We start from the raw sequence: 17940 nt of genomic DNA on the forward strand, positions 1-17940 counted from the left end.
GTTGAGTGGGCAGGTTGGTCTAGAGGTCGGGTAGGTTGATTTTGGGAACAGGGAGACGTTTATTGAGATTATGTTAGATTGCTTTGTGTTTTTTTTGGCATGTTCTCATGCGTGTTGGGTGTTTGAGAGTTTACTTCTGGGACGTCTATCATTACTGAAGTCAGTTCCTCATCAGTCGCAGATGTCTGGTGTACTTTGTTTGGTGTGTGTAGATCTATTATCTGATTATCTGATTACTGTTTGTGAATGTGGGTGTGAGCGGACTGTTTGAAATGAAGTCCTCCTCAATGTCCTGACTGTCCATAGTGCTTATGTCGTTTTCTTTGTTGATAAAGTTTGTCAGAAGTGAATTTGTTATAGATAGAGATACTTCTTCATTTTCTTGTTCAATTGTAACAAATCCACTACATTTTGTTACATAGGTGGTACCTTTACGCAGGATTTTGCAAGTAGTGCAACGATGGAAACTGTCATTTTTGGGCAAGGCATGTTGGGGGGTATGACCCTTGGGGCATTGTTTGTTCATTGTGATTGATGCAGCGGTGATGTCTGCTGTTATTGTGTGTAGTGTGAGTTTCAGGGGGATCAGTAGTGGTAGGCATTGCAATTTTTTTGTGAATTTGTGTTATGGTTGTTGAACGTGTTGTGGTGAATGTGATCTTGTCATTGAAGTTTCTGGTGGATAAATTGGTAAAGTTGTAAGACTTGTCAACATCAACAAGGTTTATTTGTGCATCCCATAAGGACAGTGTGATAGTGCCAGTCGTGTCCGCGTTGCGTGTTGTAACGTTGGGCCTATGCATTTCCAAACTTGAGGATGTTTACGTCTCATATCGTCCGCCTGCTGAAATCTTCCCATCCAAATGTGCATTCTGAATAACAAATACATTTAACCTGCCGCAGTCCAGTCCTACCTGTTGAATTTACATTTTGAAATTAATTTGACTGATAATCACCCTTACGAAAGTTAACCATGGTTTTATTATAGTAAGAATGTATTCTTTTTTTTTTCGTGGATTGACTACCATTTGTATTAGTTTTACTACAAATACCATGTTTTTTTTGTTTTTTTTTTGTAATGAAACCATGGTTAAATATGAAACTACTAAAAATAAATATAAAACCGCCAGTAGATGGCAGCAATGAACTCTTCTATTGAGATTACTGGAAAAAGTTCTACCTATTCTTTCAAAAACACAAATATATATTTAATAATACCCACACAACTTCTCCTTTTAGACAAGGGCAAGTGTTCTGCTGTGGTGCTGTTTGGAACTATATTTTCATTGACTATTGTGTGAAACACCAGTCATTAACATATTGTTTAATTACAGGCATTCTGGTTTTCTAATGATTGTTTTTTATAAGCTAAAAACTGCTCATTACAGAAATATTAAACAAATATTTACAAATTTGTGTTTTACTTGGTATTTTTCCTCAACTTTTTGTCTCAATTGGCAGTTAATTTTCATTATATATTTTTTTTACAACACCGGCAAAGATCGTTTGCACTCATCTTCATCTTCTACTTCCTCCAGTGTGTGTGCTGTTGAGTTCTGTCGACAACTAATGTTATGCGTCGCTCCGTTGCTCTGATTGGTTGTAGGTTTATCCAATTGAGGTCTTTCCTGGTTCGGTTGAAACGCGTCCCATAATCACAGCCCAACAGAGCAGATCAGACTCATATTCTGACTAGAATTGAGTATGACGACATCAGGCTAAAATTGTTGCGGATTAGAATGCCATTGGATAGTTAATATATTCCCACCCCTGCGCCAAGACATGCGTAATGAAAAGACTAGATGTTATGGGACATGTTATTAATATGGGGGATTAATGTTTTTGATTAAAGATTGCAAGTGCACATAAATAAAAAAAATGAAAAAGAGAGAAATAGGCCTAATGAGGAGCATGGATAAATCATTCGCAATAAACACTGAAATATTATGTAGAAAATAAGATTTAAAAATTTGGATTTCATAGTGACGAAATACTCACAAATAGATTAAAATATTTTTAGAAAAAAAAAAAAAAATGTTTTTGTTAAAAATTTGTGCATGTATTGCCAAACATTTACTTTTCAATTTTATAAAAAATTTGACTTTTGAAACAATTACATTACAAATAAATGCAAATTCTTACACCCACATTTTCTCTACTAAATATTATTTTAATTAATATGTTGTGTTGTAAAGCGTGGGGACACTTTTCCTAGTGAGAGGGTTCAACACCTGCACTTTTTATGCAGTTTTCTCGCAGTTTTGCACAAACGCCTTGCAGCAGTCGCTCCTCTGCTTCTCTGGCCGCTCTGTGTCTGCGCTCGCTGCGGCTGCCTCTCCATTTCAAAAATGTATTTTTCTTGGTAAATGCAAAGTTTTTAATTTCAAAAGCATTTCTAAATTAAGTTCATATTTCCAACAAACAAAATTCTGAGTCAAAATAATAAAGTGGTGCTCAAGTAAGCTATAGGCGCTTTCCTTGCCATTAATGCTTAATAACACTCCTGTGTCTCCGAAGCGGTGGCCGGGACATAAACCTTCCAACATCCGTGGCATAATTTTTGGAATGACTTATGGAATATTTCTGAACTACTGCACAATGTTTCAAACGAATGTAAAAGACTTCGTTTTGGCGAGTGATTGGTTAAATGTCTCATGAGTGTTGCAGCTCGGCAGGTTCTCATGTGAGATGTTATGCACTGAATTTGGCTTCTCAGCGAGTGCTAAAGTTGTTTTTCTTCTGCATTAGCCAAAGTTTTAAAGATTTTTTTGTGGCTCTAACCAAAGTAAACTTTTTTTGCTTTAAATAAATTTTTTGTTAAAATGTTCTAAAGAAACGAAAAAATTGTCACACTTAGTTGTAAATTGAGAACTGTTTAGTCTTAATGGTTGTTCTTTGCAATTGTATGGCTTACTATGTTTCATTAGAGCTTGTTAATCTTGAATATAACTTTGTTAATAAAATAAAAGTATTGAAAGAAATCTTCATAATCATTTTTAATATGGCAATACTGTCAAACAGATATTCTAACTAAAAAAAAAAAAACACATATTAGATCCAATTTTGGTTAAAATGTAAAGTTCATGTACTTGCACAGCAGGATAATTAGTTACCAAAAATGTATGTTAAGAATCATTTTGGGAATCGAATCGTTAAGTGCCTTAAGATTCCCACCCCTAGTACATAGGCCTATAAAAATCACGCAATCTGCGTTTTAAATTTCAGCTTATTTAACTATTCGCAAGATGAATTACTGGTAACTCATAGGGTTACTGAAAAAACTGAATAGCTAGGGTTTGCACTAGGCTTGCTATGATAGTCGGTGTTCAGACTGAACATCACAACTGTCACGAACTCCCTTCATCCACATGCAGCGGTACTGATCTTGACAAAGGTACTACAAGTGTCCTATTGTCTGACGACCCAGCGAAATGGCCAAGGATTTTTAAGGATCATGAGCAGGTGGAGTTGATGGCACAATTCGATCCCATTCTAAATGAACACATCAGGAGGATTCAAAACAAAGAGGCAAAGGTCCATTACCTTAGCAGTACCAAACAGAATGAGATCATTACATTAATTGGAGACAAAATACTGGAGGAGATAGTTAACAGGGTGACCAAAGCGAAATACTATTCTGTACTATACTATTCTAACTTGAGAGATTTAGATTTCAGATTGTCAACTTAAAGATTTCAGATTACTGTGGCCAATCCTAAAACAATGGAAGTAATATGATGTTCGATTACATCTACAAGGAGCAACTCCTAGATTTGTGTGGAAACTTGAGCATTGCTCTTGGTCTGCTTCTAACACTTCCCGTCACCGTTGCCTCTGGTGAGAGAAGTTTTTCAGCTTTAAAGTTGATTAAAACATACCTGAGGTCAACAATGAACCAAGAGAGGCTCTCAGCACTGGCATTCATTTCCATTGTACGAAGGTCTATGGATATGGAGGACATTGTGGCAGCATTTGCTGTAGCTAAGGCTCGTAAGCACCGTTTCTAAGGTCACAATCCACTGTAAAGATGTCTCTTGAAAATTGTACTGTATTGTATCTTGATGAAGATTGACATTTTATAAATTAAAAATAAGAACTTTAATGTTGTAAGCAATAAACGATTTATGTTCTGTTATATATGTTTTGACGACTTTTTGTATGTTGAATAATTATATCCCTAGGTAACGAAGATATTAACACATTTCATTGCTGGGAAGACCAGCACGAGTCAAGCTGTAGCAAGGGTCACCGCAAACACACGGCCAAAAGCAAAAGCAAGAAGCAAAGCCCCACCGTTGATCCTGAGATTTTAAGACCAATGGACAACAGGATGTTGTTTGGACCATTTGGGCCCAGGGCTTAGTTTTATGACTCGCTAATGAGATTAGGAAAGGGGCCACAGAGTCACTGGGAGGTGAGGCCTCTATGAATCAACGCTTGTTCATGTATTTTCCTACAGGACATACTAATTCTATTTTCGAGTACTACTTAGTATGGATAATATGCGAATTGGGACGCAGCGGCAGTTTCGACAGGCACCACCTTATGAAACACTTGAAGCTTTGTTTAGCCGTAGTCACGTGACATGGGTGTTTCGAATCACAGTTCGGAGCAGCGTTTCGAAACATTTGCGCTTCGGGATCTCGACAAAGTGCTGAAACGTCAGTTTCGCGTCAGCCATCCCTAGTTGGTCTGTGTTTTTGTTTGTTTGTTTAAGATTATTTGTCAGTGAGTTGATTTTGATTCATTTCACCAGTTGCCTAAACGGTGACACGTGAGTGCTGTGATATCAATAAATAGTTAAATTGCCTTTTTAAGTTACCTAGCTGGGGACTATTTTCAGGTGCTGCGTAATATCATCGCACCGCTACACTCATGGTACGGCTCAAAGTTCCTTGATTATTACGCAGGAATGAGAGTCAATAGCCATCCGTCGGTCTTAGTACATGATGTAACTACAGAAGAGTCAAGTTTTAAATTGGAAAAATATAGAAACACTTTGATCATTTTTGAGCAAGATGCTAACGGTCTAATCAGATTCAATGAATTATGCTAAGCTATGCTAAAAGTGCTACCGCAGATACAGAGATCGGCTGAATGGATTCGAAAATGGTCAAACTCAACTGTTTAACTCTAGGGGAGACGGAAAATGAGCCTATTTTCAAAAAAAGTGGAGGTAGATATTCTACTAGAATAAGGCGGGTAATATAGCCCTTTTCATACAACGAGACACAATAATTTGCCACCGTTAATTTTTAAACATTTAGGAAGCAATAACTAATAATTAATTATATTAATTATATAATAATTATATTTATAACACTTGTCTAGGCTGCGATTCTACCAGAAATGCGAGTCTATAAGGCCTTGTTAATTACATTCTTTGTTATCTTTTGTAAATTCCTAAATTTAATCAATAATGTAGTATAGCACAGCTGCTCTCAAATAAAATGAAATTAGTATCGTTTTTATCTCGGTATGATTTGTGTATTTTTGGCATAGTCTTTAAATATGTACATTTATGAATATTATATTTTATGAAGGGGTGTTTTTATTTTTAAATGTGGACGATTTAAAAGACCGCGCTCATAAAGACTTATCCATAGCAACAAGGTCAGGCCTGTCCTAAACCTATATTAAGATTTCTTAGTAAAACTTGCCGTTTAGAGTTTTGGGATTAGGTTTTAAGCTAAAACTCCTCGCTAGAAAGGATGACCCTATAGAGGATAAGATAAAATACTTTGTGAATAGCCTACTCGCTCTAGTTTACAGTAGCCTATTATTAGCCACACAATTTTACACAAAGTTAGTTAAAAGTAATCATTTTTAACAGTTATTTTTAGCGTTAAGTAGTGCCTCTTTTCTAACCTTGAATAATTATTTTTTTTAATTACGCACTTGCATAACTACATATTTATTTTAAAAAGACTTAGGTGGTAATCAGTATGCAGTGAATATAGCCTACTCTCGATTGATCTGAACTTTAGTCCGGAATATTCCTTTAAATTCATCTCTATAAAGTTGCGATCACTTCCCAGTTCCCGCGCGGTTTAAAATCTGGCAGGCAGACCTCAAGAAGCTCAAGAATGTCAGCTGAAGATTCAAGGTATTTGACTTTTAATTCATATATCAGTAATAGTCTATTGTGTTATAATCAATTAAACTGTTAATTTCTTGCTAGATAATACTTTTTGTAATTTTGTTAACATTATCATTCATGAACAACATAATTTTGGCTGTACCTGTAAGTTAACTACTTGTACCTATTATTTTAGTTTGGTTTAACAAAATCTTATTTTTTGCAACGAGCAGCTAGGTTCCTAGAAATGGCCAAAAATTTGCTGCAAAACCCTCCCTATACATCTGCCATCTACTGCACAACCACTGGCTTCCAGCCCAGAAACAACCAGATGTTTAACATCGTCCCCATCTCCCACGTCCAGCTCTTCAAGATCAAACCTTTGCACACCCTCATTCTTCAGCCCCTCTTCTGTGCACACAGCATCAGCTCTCCAGTCAGCATCTCTATTACAAACTGGCACACCTGTAAACTTGCGCACTGGGCGAGCCCTTAGCAGACTCTTCCAGCCATATGGAAACATAAGGCCCTCAAGGGCTCGTCACAGGCTAGGCCCACCTGCATGGGAGCACAAGTCCATCATGCAATGCTGTACCCACACCAGAGGAAAACAGTATTTTAAAATTAAGTGTGCTAGGGGGGAAAAAAGTGAGATTTCAGGATATGAACGGATACTTTGCAGATTTTCCCAAAACAATTGGAGAGGTGTTCCCTGCAAGAAAGAGAGCAGGTCCATTTAAAACAATGCGTACAGCCAGGGGTCACCAATTGGTTGACATACCAATGCCACCAGAAGAGTACAGTATCCCATATCTTAGACTGGAGAGTTGCCAAAATCATTTTACAAGTATGATTTAGCAATAAAGATAGGTGGATGTTGTATTGGTTGGCTTGTTGGCTGTAGAACGGTGACTTATAGCGGTAATTTAGACTATGATTTTAGTGTGACCCCCCCCCCCCCCCCCTTTTATTTGATTAATATTATTTTATTTTTGCGTCAGTTGGAATTTATACCGGGTATAGTGCCAATAAGCATGTAAAACATATTCTAGTGTCTTATTTATACGTAATAAGCAAGGATATATGTTGTGTAGAGCATTTATAGTTGTTTAAAATGCAAAGTCCCATGTACTGTTTTATTAGGAAAGCAATTGTGTGTGCCATTGCCGGAGACAATCTTGGCTCACATGCTATTGGTGGTTTTGTAGAAAATTTCAGCACCAGTTCCTTCTTTTGCAGATTCTGTGAGATCGATCGACCAACATTTGTGGCAGACCCACTGGCCAAGCAGGACTGTGCAGTCTTATATAGGTAATGTCCAAGCTGATGATTTGCACCTGAAAAAAGGGGTCAAATTTGACCCACTTTTCAATGACTTGTCACATTACCATGTCTGCCAGCCTGGCTTGCCTCCATGCATTGGGCATGATCTGTTTGAAGGTGTTGTGTCCTATGATTTGGCTCTATGCATTAAACATCTGGTCAGGGTTGAGAAACTGTTTACATATGTGGAACTAAATAGAAGGGTAAATCAATGGAGATACCTAGGTAATGATGCACATGATAAGCCATGTGACGTAAATGCTGGGAGTGATAAACTTGGAGGGCATGCGGTTCAGAACTGGTGTCTCCTGAGATTACTACCAGTGTTTATATGAGATACAATAAGGGATCCAGCTGTGGCAACTTGTTTTTCAGCTCTGACTGATTTAGGCACCTGCCATTTCTTCAGGACAGATCGCCTACTTGAAGGTAATGATTGAGGACTACATGTATTTTCGAAAGAAACTATTTCCTAACCATCCTGAGGCCAAAACACCATTATGTTACTCATTATCCAGAACTAACAGTCCAGTTAGGGCCACTCATTTGTCTCTGGACCCTCAGATTTGAAAGCAAACACACATATTGCACAATTTCAAGAACATTTGCTCTAGTCTCGCTGAAAGGCATCCGCTACTTCAAGCTTATTTAAGTGCTGGTAGTCTATTTTACCCAATTAGAACTAAAGGGCCTAAAGTGTGCCAAGAAAACATCCCCCACACCATTACACCACCACCACCAGCCTGCACAGTGGTAACATGGCATGATGGATCCATGTTCTCATTCTGTTTATGCCAAATTCTGACTCTACCATCTGAATGTCTCAACAGAAATCCAGACTCATCAGACCAGGCAACATTTTTCCAGTCTTCAACTGTCCAATTTTGGTGAGCTTGTGCAAATTGTCGCCTCTTTTTCCTATTTGTAGTGGAGATGAGTGGTACCCGGTGGGGTCTTCTGCTGTTGTAGCCCATCCGCCTCAAGGTTGTGTGTGTTGTGGCTTCACAAATGATTTGCTGCAGACCTCGGTTGTAACGAGTGGTTATTTCAGTCAAAGTTGCTCTTCTATCAGCTTGAATCAGTCGGCCCATTCTCCTCTGACCTCTAGCATCAACAAGGCATTTTCGCCCACAGGACTGCCGCATACTGGATGTTTTTCCCTTTTCACACCATTCTTTGTAAACCCTAGAAATGGTTGTGCGTGAAAATCCCAGTAACTGAGCAGATTGTGAAATACTCAGACCGGCCCGTCTGGCACCAACAACCATGCCACGCTCAAAATTGTTTAAATCACCTTTCTTTCCCATTCTGACATTCAGTTTTGGAGTTCAGGAGATTGTCTTGACCAGGACCACACCCCTAAATGCATTGAAGCAACTGCCATGTGATTGGTTGATTAGATAATTGCATTAATGAGAAATTGAACAGGTGTTCCTAATAATCCTTTAGGTGAGTGTATAACTCTTCAACTCTCATTGAGAAACCTGCAAAAAGGCTGTGTTGTGTCAGCCAGGAAAAACTTTTGGACTACTATCCCTAGCCCATGTACAGTAGGGCTGAACGATATGGACAAAATTTCATATCTCGATTTTCATGCCAGATATCTCTATCGATACAATACGATATGACTACGTGTTCGGTGAAAACCAGAATCTGAATTAAAATGTGTTTGATTTAAGCCTACATTTCAAAAATTTGTGTCAGAAAATGTATTGTTTTTAAGCCTTTCGCACGTACGATCACAGGTGTAATCAGTCTAGGCTGGTCTCTGGAGCGGATGATCAAGTGCATCACATGATCAAATGTTGAATTTAGCCAGAGACAGGCGCGCTCAGAGCTGTCATATATCACAACTTTTCAGTGTTTTCAACCACATACTGTTTATTTTAGGTTTCAAACATATAAATTCACATAAGTACTAAAAAAACAATACATTTAGAGTTTGTAAAATACACACTGATGTCTATGGAAGAGGTAATAATAATCCTTTCCATTATAATTCGACACGTTTTATTCATATCAGATACACATTGTAAGTAACTTCAATGTTTACTTTATTCTATTCCCAGTTCACCAGCCACTTACTTTTAAGTATTTCGGGAGAAGTGGATGAATTCACGTGTTGTAAACATAGAGGTTGTAAATCCAACAGATCCGATTCTCTGAACTGCGTCTGCGGCACAAACTAATGCTGCCTTCACGTGCTATCGGAAATGTGATGATTCCGACTTCTGAAATCGTGATTACGAGCGCATTGCATTCAAGTTTCAAAATGTGAGGGCGTTCATGTGCAATGTTTACCTAGGAAACTCGTATTTACGATAATTCCGAGAGCACGTGAAGGCAGCATTACACGGCGGCGCCCATCGCGCATACAGCTCAACTAACGCCATCGTTATAAAGGTGTTTAAACAACAATATACTTCCACTTGCATGTGTTTGACAATCGGAATATCAGATATTTCATGCCATAGCCAACACATTTGTGAATATTCTGAATAAAAAAGGAATAAATGACAAAAGCAGATCATCATTCATTCAGCGCTGTTGCTGCTGCGGTGTGTCACGTGACAAGCAATGACGTGTCACCATGGAAACGCCGCCCCCCCTCTCACAATATAGTTCCCAAGTCCCTGTAGTGTGTGTGCGCTGGCTTTAGCGGGGCATTCAAGGGCACTCGAAATACTGGTGTTTGTTGTGACGGCCAGAGTTGTATGCAGGACGAGCGCGGAGAGGGGAAATCTATATTGTCTATATCGTTGCTTTTTTCGATAGTAATATCTTGAAAGTTCATATCTAGATATAGATACGATAATGATATATCGTTCAGCCCTAATGTACAGGTTGTGTGGCCTGTCAGTGCTTGGTCTTCACCACTCTTTTCCTTCTCTAGAATGATGTCTACAACTTTGGGGGAGGAAGTACAAAATGTCATTTCCAAAGCGCTGCCTGGTGTTCTTGAAGAAAAGAAGGAACAGTTGCTGCAGAGACTTCTTAGCTGGGGTGTGGAGAGCACAGATGATCTTAAGTATGTTAAGGGAGCTCCTGGAGTGGACCTGTCTGATTTACTCCCGCCCATCCAGATTTGCAAACTGCTAGACAGCTTTAAGAGAGGTTATTTTTACGTTTTTTTACGTCTAGCGTCTCCTGTTCCCCGTGATCCTGTTGATATGTTTTCAAGTATGGTATGTTTTAGAGTTGTTGTTTTCTTGATATTATGTTTTCCCCCTCGTGTATTCTTGATTACAGTAAAATTCTGTAAATTAAATGACAGGACCGCTACTGTAAAAATTACCCTACTGCCCGTGTTTTACTGTAATATTTACAGGTCATTTTTAACACTGTAAGTAAATCTAAAGATTACTACTTAAAAGGAACTGATCAAGTAAACTGCATTTTTGTGAGGTAATTTGTATTGTACAGTAAAACGAGTGCATCTGTCCTTTGAAGACCTGCTTGCTTTTGTGACTGCAGCAGATGCGGTGCGGTGCCACCCCTTGGGTTCCCACAGCAGCCTGAAATCCAGTTCTACCACCAAGAGACTGCATCTAAACATTTTCCCTATGCCTCCACCTGTTCAACAGTGCTGTACCTACCAAGAGGTACTTCTTCTGAGGATGACCTTCTGAGATCCTAATAGAGGCAGTTCATGGATCGGCTGGTTTTGGGAAAATATAACATGAACCTGTGTTAAATTCTACATGCAATGCATTGCCAAATTTCTCTGTTCAGTCTCAGTTGCCACAATGAGAAAAAGTTAACATTTATGAATTATGTGTATAAAAAATAAAGTAATTCAACATTTCTCTGGTTATCCTCAGTCTCAATGAGACAAGTTTAACATTTATGAAGTTTCTCAATATATTCTGATTAATCTTGGCATTAATTGCTCTTTGGTCAGCCACACCATCAGCACCAGATCACTCTCCACCCATTCGTTCCCAATCACCAGAGTTCTGATAGCAGCACATACAAGTTTTATCACTGAGATGGCATGCAAACGTCCACATGAGAAACAATTACCGTACGGATAGGGATTAAATGTGGATATTATGTAAACAAGAGATTCAGCTTCACTGATTAATAACGAAACTGTGTGAGATCTCGGTCATTGAATGAGCTACAGCTTTTAGTGATTATAAAGGGAGCGCTCTTTGCACGCTGTCTAGGCGATATAAAAAAATAAGTACTAGGCCTAAAATATATTCAGAATTTCCCTTCTTGACAAGTGGCCACATAGGCTACACGCTTCAATACACAGACCCATCCGCATGCGGGATTCACTCTCGAAATGACTGACGGGGATAAATATTAATGTATCGAAATCAAGCTCATATAAATGTCAGGAAAACACGATTCCTGGCTATCCATGGATCTTTGGCCCCAAAACTTTACGTTTGATAAGAGTCCTGTCCTGAGCACATTTACATGACAATATTCAGTGACAATCATAATGCCACCTGCGGGCAACAGGAAGTGTGGCACATCAAAATTACTCTGTGGCCATATTTCTCTGTTTAAGCCTCTGGGGTTCTTCATTTATGGGTCACACTCAGGACCTTCAGGTCAAAAATGAGTAAAATCAATGAAATATATTTTTGTTCAATAATATTTTTTCTTTTCTTTTTTGGTGTTTTGAGATAATTTTATGATTTATAATTCATATTTATGCAATAATTATGACCCATTTTTCCCCAATGAATATAATAAAAAATGTATATATATATATTATTATTTTTTTATTAAAGCTGTATTTCATTTTAGAGTCAAGCCTAGGCCTCATGAAAGCAATTTTTTAAATGAGATCGGTGCCATCCGGTGGACACATTGAGCATTTTTATTACACAATAGCACATTTTTACCACTATAGTGGATCTTGCGTTTTATAAAATTTTTTAAAAAATCGTAGCTTCATCGGAATGGTCTGAAACTTGGTGACTTTATTGGTACTTGGTATATGAACACCCCAAAAATTGGGGTCAAATTGACCCCCAAAGGAAATTAATGGGAAATTAGTTTTATGCATACAATCTAAAAATCAGCCAGGATGCAGATAAAAAGGACTCAACAGTGAAGGGGTGAATCTCTAAAACATCAAGTGTGCAAAACAGACAAAAAAAATCTGTGTGTGAAAGTTTTTTTGTCTGGGTTAGGTTTTTTTGCCAATTTCCCATTCATTTCATTTTTGACCCGAAGGTCCTGAGTGTGACTATTTTTTTTACGACCACTTAGACTTTTCAAATCCTATCCCCAATTACCAAGTACCAATAAAGTCACCAAGTTTCGGACCATTCCGATAAAGCTACGATTTTTAAACATTTTTCTTTTAAAAAATTTGGGTCAGAAATGACAGAAGAGCCCCAAGAGGGTTAAATGCATATTGCCCACTGTTCACTGTTTTCCTAAGACAACCAGATGGGCCTTTCAACACGGATTGCAGCTTTCATTTTTTTTATATAATTCATTGATAGTAGACGTTTGTGTTTACTTTTGTTTAATTCCTTTTAGTAAATCAGCAGTTGTTCCTGTTGCTTGTCTTCATTAAGAGACCAAACACAGAGGGAATGTTGAGGAATTTGGCACAAAGATCTCGGATCATCACCAAACAATCTGTGACCAAGGTGTCCCATGATTTCCTTTAGTTGGTGTTGGTTACTACTCACATTTTTCATCAATTCATTCGTTTGTTTGTAGAAACAGCATGCTCCATTTGTAGTTTGTTTCATGTTTATTAAAGAAGCATTTTACATAAAAAAATTGTCACATTATTTGTAAATTATGCTCAATGTCAGGATTAATTCAATAACAATTAAGAATAGTCAAGTGATACAGTAAAATAAATCATTGTATTATTAATGTTTTTTTTTTTTTCATATATTTTGAAGTTCATACATTTACCCACACATCACTAAAACACACCAGAAATGAATGCTTAAGCTAATCCATAAAAACTAAACCATAAACAAACTGTTATAGAAAACATTGGGTCTTAAACATTGGTTGCACAGTACACAAGAATCACTGTGTAAGTTTTTCCAGAAATTATTATGCAGCCTGCGAATCTGCACACAGAAGATAAGAGAAAGTAGTAAGCACTGTGTATTCTAATTTACTTCATACATTGTATTTGATTTAATTTTCAGTGCTATTAGCCAACCATAAAAATTAGTTCATGTTTTACAGTACCCATAAATTCAGCCCCAATCTGGCACATGCAGCATGGGATGATGGTTAGAATTAAACAATAATTGAATTTGTTGAGACCAGCTTTTGGAAACACTAATCACATTTATGATGACCTCAATTGAAACAGAGTTAAATCCCTGTTCATTTTCAATAAAAACTTTGACGTCTGACAGAAATAAAGTCAATCTGGTTAGTAATAAGTGAAGCTGGTGATCAGATCTTGTGAGATTAAATGTATTTTATCTTCAGTTGATTTCATGTAAGGTTGTGGCTGTAAGTCAGTTGTAGTTCTTGTGTTTTTTTTTTTTTTTCTCATGTTCTCTTCTTTCCTTCAGTGATTCAACTTGTTAACCCTTAATCGTCCCTTGGGGTCCAGCTCAGAGTCCTGCAACGGGTCGGGTACCCGCAAAAAAGTGGCTAAAACGTGTGGATTGTGACATTCCTAAAATTCACAGGCGGGGATGCGGGCGGATAATTAACTCCTCGCGGGCGGGTAGTAGCGCGGTTGAAAAATATGTGCAATATTTGTCTAAATTACCATTACACATACGCAACAAAGACATGACATTTGACCCATCACGTCACCACCACTGCGACAGTGCGACTTTTGTTGATGCTTCTCGTAGTTGAAGCGAGCGTTGCAGGAGTATGGATGAAGTAAAAGTAAAGTTGGCGAGTGGAGTATATAAAATTGTTGACAACGAGTCTTTAAAGGCAAAATCGGATGTGTGGAGAAAGTGTGGTTTAATAAGAGATCAGGAAAATAACATCATAAGCGGCTTGCAAACTTCGAGGAGAAACGCGAACATCAGCGAGCAGGCTGCAGCATGTCGGCGGCCCCAGCTGCGAAGAGAGTTTGTTTGGTTTCAACAGTTTTTGCTTGTCAGACGTAGAGGACTCCAGCGAAGACGCTGTGCTGCCCGAGGACGAGGTCTCTGCATACATCGAGTTCAAGCCACCCAAGGGGGATCCTTTCTTTGTTTTGTTGTGGTGGAAGGAGCATGCGAAAACATTTCCCAACCTGGCAATGATAGCGCGGAATGTTCTTTTCATCCCAGCATCGAGCGCTGCGAGTGAGAGAGACTTTTCCACAGCTGGATTTGTAATCCAAGAACGGAGAACGCAACTTCAACCTGGGACTGTGGACGATATCCTTTTCCTGCACAGTAACCTTAAGGGAAAGTAAATGCACAGGCATAGGCTAGCCTATAATATATTGTTTGTGAGCGACAGGCTCCGGTTCTTTTTTTTTTTCTTCCTTTAACAGGTCTATTTTCGTAGGCTATAGTTATCAGGTTCCATAGCCTATTTAGGTTCGTAGGCTACTTGAATGGCGCAAAACAAAGCGCACTTTAGACTGTTTCATCAGCCCATTCATGACGCTGTTGTGAGAGGTGCAAGATAAAAAATAAAGCACTTTAATTGGAATGGTTTTAGCGTGTGTGATTTTATCGCGGGCACGGATCGGGTAACGGGACAAATATTAACGGGTCTGGGCGGGTGCGGATTTCATTTTGATATTATCACGGGTGACGGGTCGGATCCGGTGCTGAACTTTGCGGGTACGGGCGGGGGCGGGTATCCAAAAATGGACCCGTGCAGGACTCTGGTCCAGCTTACCCCACTGGACTTTTCCTCCATTTTTTAAAAGTGTTCCCTTCATCTCAGGACCATGAGACTCGGTGACTTTTCCTAAATAATCTATCTAAACATGCACAAAAAATCTGGGCTTGATTTGGTTGTTCTAAAGGTGTGTAAAAAAAAAATTACCGTTTAAGTCCCTCGGGGTCAGATTGACCCCACATTGAGAATGAATTTTTTTCACTTTTTTTGTCAAAATTTGTATCCAGTATAAATCTGAAAATTTCCACATTTATATCAAGGTCTGGTCCTAGAGCATAAACACAAAGTGGAACGAACTTTCTGTCTCACACACACACACACACACACACACACACACACACACACACACACACACACACACACACACACGTGTGTGACTGCAACAGAGAGCATTTTTATAGAATCTGACAAATAAAATCAACAAAACTGGCATAGATCTGAAAAAAATCCATACATAAATGAAGGACAAATACTTGAGCACAAATGCAACATGGAACAATCATGAGAAAGAGAGGGAAAAGGGCAAATAAAAGAAAGATGAAAGGCAGCTTAACTTTTGCATAACTTCCCTATGGATCTCTAGTGGATAATGCGGTCATTGCACTCTCTTTCTCTTTAACTATAATTCCTAAAGTTTTTCCACAAACCTGCAGATGGCGGTATTCTATCCCTAACACACAGAGCAATGTCCAAAAACTATTTATATTTATTTAAGATCATCATTCAAGTGATTTTTTCATAAAAAAATATTTTTAATGAGCCAATTTATGACATAGTTAAGTATTTGTGCAGTAAATAGGTTAAAAAACTACCAAATACCCACAAAAACACAGCATAAATGTATAGTTGAGAAGTAAATTAAAAAAATTATATATAGTTTTCCATGTAAAAAAATTATATTTCCTTATGCAATCGCTCTGTAAAAGTTTGGGGTCTATCTGAGCACAAGGGACTCAAACGTAAACCCTACTTGAGGGACGATTAAGGGTTAACAGGTTTAACTGTCACCCCCTTTTTTGAGTTCACGCTTAAAAAGGTGATGTCCAAATTAAAATGGGTGTAATTCTGGAACGCTTTTTAATAAATGCTTGATTCTGGTCTTGTTTTCAAGAAAACCCTTGGAGGTTTATGGTACAAGTGTCTGCAGTTGAAAAAATAATAATAAATGAAAATATACTAACAGTCCAATTTATAGCAATTTAAGTTTATTATAATAAAAAAATGACTATAGTAAAATATTTTTTTATTTAAAAAATAAAAAAAACATAATCCAAAAGAGGTTTTACCCTAAAATTGTTAGGAAATTAAAGCAAAAGTTCCAAATTTGGAATTGATATCACAAACCTTGTCTTTTAGCTGCTGTAACAACAAAGGTCACTAGGTGTCATTTTTTCCTCCATTGGGGATTCATATGCTCCATTGGTGACACTTGTTTACTACTTGATCTCAACACCACAACACACAAAATTAGTTTTTTTAAAAATTCAAAACATTCTCAGAATATATATATATTTTTAAATACTTAAACGGTATATAAATTGTTTAATAATAATTTGAGGTCCAGGGGCCCGTTCTTCGTACGTCGCTAACCCAGTTAGCTGGATTTGATTGTTGACGATTTGACATGATCTTGGATTGTTTGGTTCTTCGAAGCTCATCCTGGACTTGCTGTCATAGTAACAGGTCCGTAAGCTTAAACCTGCTCGAGCGGCTTATTTCATGTAAACAGGATTAGATTAGCATCTTGAGGGGATACTTAAAATCTGTCCCAGCCACTGCTACTTTATTACAAGAGTTCATTACTGAACCAGGGGCAATAATAATAATTTTAAATAATAATAATATAAAAATTTTATATTGTTTATGTATATGAGAATGTATATAATATTATAATGTTGTATATAATAATAAAGACACAGCCACTTGATTGAGCGATTTTATTTGTGACGGAATAATTACTTTATAATTTTATTGGAGGTTTACACACATGTTGTACAGTTAATCTGAGCCGTGCATTAATTTAAGTGATCACAGATATTATGGGATGGCTTGATGCAGCGCAAGAGATTCAGAGAATTTGATCTTGACCCTTAAGAAACTTTAATACTGTCACGTTACAAATCAGCTCCAAATTAATTAAAAATTAAATTACAACATTGAAATAAAAATGTAAAGAGTGTACAAATACTGTATAAAATCGTGAATATAAATAATTGGTAATCATGTTAAAAAAACATTTATCGTTTATCTATAATAACTTTTATGTTGGTTTGGTGGTTTGGCTGTTTCCTTATAAAGGTCCAGAAATTCGTGGGGTTTTTATTGTATAATTTGTCAAGTTTTTTGCCAGGTGGCTTTTTTAATTATATGATGTCATTACGTTGCTGTCTTGACGCCAGCCAATCGCTGCATTGCTGATCGTGGTTTCGAGTATCGATGCATCTGCCCTCTTCAGGGAACACAAGAACGCTCAGTGATCTTAGATCATTTAATCCAGATATTTTAATCCAATCCGCAAATTCGTTTGAAGAACCAAATTAGCCTGAGATCAGTTATCACGATTAAAAGATCTGGGATCTGTCAAATCATCTTAGATGTAATAAGCAACGTGCGAAGAACGGGCCCCAGATGTTCAAGCTGGTCTGAATCTTATCTCTGGTGGTGAAAAATCAGGCTCTTCTTGGGTGTACCATCGATCATCAGTGCTAGCGGAAAAGCCACTAGAGCCA

The sequence above is a fragment of the Gobio gobio genome, assembly GCF_949357685.1.
Source record: "Gobio gobio genome assembly, chromosome: 1".
NCBI classification, from domain to species: Eukaryota; Metazoa; Chordata; class Actinopteri; order Cypriniformes; family Gobionidae; genus Gobio; species Gobio gobio.